Source organism: Montipora capricornis, chromosome 1, assembly GCF_036669925.1.
Source record: "Montipora capricornis isolate CH-2021 chromosome 1, ASM3666992v2, whole genome shotgun sequence".
Classification (NCBI taxonomy): domain Eukaryota; kingdom Metazoa; phylum Cnidaria; class Anthozoa; order Scleractinia; family Acroporidae; genus Montipora; species Montipora capricornis.
In genome coordinates this window covers 42612877-42617876 of record NC_090883.1, presented here as the reverse complement: position 1 = coordinate 42617876, position 5000 = coordinate 42612877, and the positions used below count along the sequence as shown (strand labels likewise).

The 5000-nt window shown below is 40.6% G+C and overlaps 1 pseudogene; it reads right to left on the bottom strand.

The window, feature by feature from the left end:
* Positions 1-2781: 2781 nt before the first annotated feature.
* The window catches only part of LOC138053502 (uncharacterized), a 10127-nt pseudogene continuing 7908 nt past the window's right edge, over positions 2782-5000 (bottom strand).

Genomic DNA, 5000 nt, shown 5'->3' with positions numbered 1-5000 from the left:
TTTTCTACCGTACCGGCTAAAAATTCGTTCCCGACTTTTGAGTTCAAATTTTTGAACTGCGATGCGTCTAAATTTTCGTACGTTTAGCTTGGTTCCGTGTGAGCGTGTGAGCGAAACCCTAGTCCTGTTCCGGGACTCCCTCTTACCCCCAGGCGGTCCTGAGAGAGTCCTGAATTACTTGCAGGCGCATGCTCGGAATGACGCCATTTCCCCCCCCCCCCCCCCCTACCAAAACTGGGGGAAAACCAAATTTGGAAAAAGATTCCTTATTTGGGCATACAAAAATTTGGTTTTATCAACGGAGTTGATAATGTAAATTGGCCACCGTACAGAGATTCTAAAAGCTGACGTTTCGAGCGTTAGCCCTTCGTCAGAGCGAATCGAGGGATTATGGGTTACGTGTAGTTTTTATAGTAGAGTAGGAGCTACGCTATTGGTGGTAACATGGCAACGTGAAAAATAGGAATATATTAGTTAAATGAAAAGCGTTCGTTAATACCGTGAGGATTAAGGGTGCCGATTTGAAAGATGAATTTTTGTTCCAGATTCTTGCGGCTTTCCGTCGTACCTAGATGTAGGGAAAGGCCGCAGACAGCCATGTGTTTTTTGGAGTGGTTAGGCAGATTAAAATGGCGAGCGACTGGCTTGGATGCATCCTTGTCATTCTTCTCAATATCGCGAAGGTGTTCGCGGAATCGGTCACCTAGTCGTCTACCTGTCTCACCAATGTATAATTTATTGCATAACGTGCAGGTTATGCAATAAATGACATTTGCGGAGGTACATGTGAAACGATCGGTGATCTTAACAGATCGCTTAGGTCCCGATACCTTGCTAGTGTTAACAATGAAAAGACAAGTTTTGCATCGTGAGCGCGCGCATTTGAAAGTGCCGGGTTGCTCGTTAGTTTTGAGCGCGCTTCTAACTAAAAGGTTTCCTACGTTTTTGTCGCGTTTGAATGAAATAAGTGGAGGTTGCGAAAAGATTCTACCAGTCTCGGGATCATTTTGGAGTAATTTAAAATTACTAAGAATGATGCTTTTGACTGCGTGATTATGAGGATGGAAAGTGAGGGTGAATGTAATTCTGTCATTCTTATCTTTTTGTGACGTTTGTAGTGATGACTGTCGATCAAATTGTTGGGCGCGATGATGGCCCGCTTTGACCACAGAGGCAGGATAGCCACGTTTTTCGAAGAACTGGCACATCTCCTCTGATTTGCTGGAAAAATCGGAGTCATCACTACATAGACGTCGAAGTCTAAGAAATTGAGAATAAGGGATGGAGTTCTTGACATGTGATGGATGTGACGATGAATACAACAAATAACTGTGTGAATCAGTAGGTTTGTAGTGCACACTAGTACATAGCACGTTGCCTCTAATAGAAACGTTGATATCTAGAAAAGCCAATGAAGTTTCCGAAATTTCCCAGGTATATTTAAGAGCCGGATGAAAAGAGTTGACGGAGGTTATAAATTGATCGAGTTCTTCTCTGCTGGATGAAATAGCGCCGATGCAGTCGTCGATGTAACGGCCGTAGAGTTCAGGTTTGGGGCCGTTGTACTGACTAAAAAATTGGTGTTCAACATATCCTACAAAAAGTTTCTTTAGAAACTACCCCTTCATCCCTTATTTGGGCATAGTTTATTCCGAGTGCTTTTACACTGGATACATGGAGATAATGTGAAAGGAAATCATAACGCCAAGTTTCTGGAGGCAATTGATTTCGCGTTTAAGAAATACCACTTTACCTTTGTGCCTAAGGGGGGACAACTGCAAGATATTCATGCAGTCGTTACTGGTAATGATGGTGTTGTTAAACCTGCAACAAGATTTGGGAAGTATGTTTGCTACATGGTTGTTCCTTTAATATGTTTGCCATTTTCTTCGATCCGAGTCCGATGTTAATTGTAAATCAGTCCTTCTTATCGTGAATCCCAATCGTGAAAAATCACATGGATGACATATGGAATTTCGTGCCTGAAACCGAACTGAACAGCTGCATGATGTTGGCGCAGAAAAATATCAAATTTTGATTTAACTCCTTGAAACTTACAAATATACTGTAGGTCGTGGATGTGAATCGCTCAACGGAGACTAATAAATCTCCTTCTGGAACTCTTGTTTATTGTTCATTACTTCTGTCGATCTAGTTATGTGATAATTGCACTGATCCAGTGAACATTTATTTGAGTTGCACAGTAATTATTGAAACTGTGATTGTTTCAGGAGTTTAGGCCTACCATTTTTTTTCAAAATCGGGGACAAATTGTTTGGATACCCCATATAAAACAGTCAGGTAAAAAGTGTTGTAAATACTCTCAGTTTTATCAGGAATAATACACAAACACCGGTGACAAACAGAGTTTTTTTTTTGAGTAATTAGAGTAGAGTAATTTACTCAGACTATTAAATCTTTCTTTCCTTACCAGCCGTGGCCGTGGCCAAATGGCTAAGGTTTCATGTAGAGCTGCCTGTTGAGACTGCAATGATTTTTATATCGGAAAAACTAAAAGATGATTGCATGACAGAAAAACTGAGCATTATTCCTGATAAAGTTAGATAAAAAGTTAAACGAAATTGAATCACAACCTGGACTATTTGTTTCTTTACGTACCAGTTTGTGTTGATAACGCAACGATGAAGCAATAATATTCCTATTAAATTTATACATATTTATGCACAGTCAAACAACTATTATTCGGACGTTGTCACGATTTTTATTCCGGTCAAAATTTGCTCGTGAATATTAATTAATAAGGATGAAAAATGTTACTTAAAAGCGTGTGTCACCTTGTTTTTATTGTTGCTACTTAAAAGCACTTTCCTCCTGAAACTCATTGTTAGAGGTAAAGCACTGCAAATAAATAATATGAAATTCTGACTCCGAGCTGTTTTGTCGCTTAGTGAAATCCTATGCTATATTTACTAGTTCAGCCTTTGCAACGATTTATTGCGATCTTCTCTCAGTCGTTACATTTATTCGGCAATAATTTCCAACATCACTGCGATCGGGGTTTTTTCTCCTCGTTTGGTCACGACGAGGCATAATTTAGATGTTTTCTTTCCTGACACTGCAAATCACACAGTAATTTTCATATACGACTTTTTGTCGGAGTTTCAAGGTTCCCTTTATTTACATATCCAGCCTGGCATCTAATGCAATATGATTGGCTCATTCCGAGCATGCGCCTGCAAGTAATACAGGACTCTCTCTTTTCCCGCCTGGGTCCCAGGCCCATTTTCAGGGCGGGGTAAGAGGGAGTGCCGGAACAGGACTAGCGAAACCCCTAAATGCACGAATTTTCAACCGGTAGAAAATTCGTCCGTTAACGTGTGAATGTAGCCTTAGTTAATGTTTCAGTTCTGTTTTCTTGGAGAAACAGTGACTGGGGAATGAGGTCTACTCCATTTCAGCGACTGTTAACATGCAATATAATGAATAAGATGAAATGGTAGGTGTTTAATATTGCTTATTGCTAGCATTTTATTACTTTTGTTGGTTTGTCTTTAACGAGCAAGACAAAGTAAAGTCTCTTAATTGCTACCATCATAATTGTCTTTCTTTACCATAATCGTTATTAAACCTGCAGCCAAAATTGACTTCTAGTTGATTCGCTTTGCTAGCATACGACGGAGCTGAGGAACAGCTAGTGGTGTTAGTCTTTTGCTACCACAAGGGACACCGAAAGAAGCATGAATGCGCTTCTCGTAGAAATCTCAGCCCGGGTTGAAACTCGTCATGTAATCAGGCCCTAGATAGTTCAAACGCATCGGCACCATAATTTATGCCAAGCGTTAGAAGTTTCTCGCCGCGTTTTGAAATCACATCCTAGACGAACACGCTCTCTCGATTAAGGTGGCTATGAAAGTATCTGTTTTGCTATTTACATCGTTGTCCTTGCAACAGAGTGAACTAATTTCACCATTTGAATCCACTGACAATCCAGTTGCTTTTTTAGCCTTATTTTCTCCAAAAGTGTCTTGTACTTTGCTTTCTTGAGGAGAACCTGCATTGCTATCATATTCCACTGCATTTTCTAGCTGATGTCGATCAACCAATGAAACAGGTCCTTTGTAAAATTCATTTTGTTGTCTGGTTAATTGTAGGTCTTCTCTGTTACGATACCAACCCATCGATTTCCTTCGATTTTTATCATTTTCGCTGACAACTTCAGAATCTTTTACCCTTGTAACAAACACTACGGGCAACGAATTTCTCCTAGAACGTCCCTCCAATTCGTTTGAGGGAGAGCTTACTGGAAACTCCCGTTCGGCTGCCGAAAGAGTTTTTCTTCGGTTCGCAACTGGCAAACTCGCATTTGAAGATCCTAGTCTCTCATCTCTAATCGTTAGGAGTCTTGACTGATGCTGACTTGGAGTAGGGTGGGATTGTTTCTCCGTTGGAAGTTTCCGTGGGGCATCGTTAGTGTTGTCCGTAAACGGGATCGAATCTCTGCGATCAATCAATACTGTAATCAGCGTTAAGGAGCGAGAGCGATCTGTTTCGCTTGTAAGTTTTCCTTGAGCAGCAGGCTTACAGCACTTAAAAATCCTACTGAATTTTCTGAAGAACGCTTTCCATATCTCACGGCATTCTTTGTTCATCAGCAACAAGGAGAAGAAAATCAGGCAGAGGAAACCAGGAGCCACAACATTGATCAGTGGTAAGACTATGCTGTAGCTTGGTGTCTCGCAATTCGTCGAGGTCTTGAAATACATATAAAAAAAGTAACATGAAAGGTTAAAAATATGTCCAGCGTTTTCTTATAAACCTGTTCTTTGCCGGTGTGTGATGTAGATACTTAACAATATTGGATGAGGTTGAGCATGTTAGCGATAATTATCAAGGCCAAAGTTTGTGTTATCTGCCGAAGCCGAAGGCTGAGGTGGATAACACAAACTGAGGCCTTGATAATTATCGCTAACATGCGAAAACCGAATTCAATAATTGTTTTATTATGCATATTCCTGAGCTGAGCTCCGCCATGACAAAAC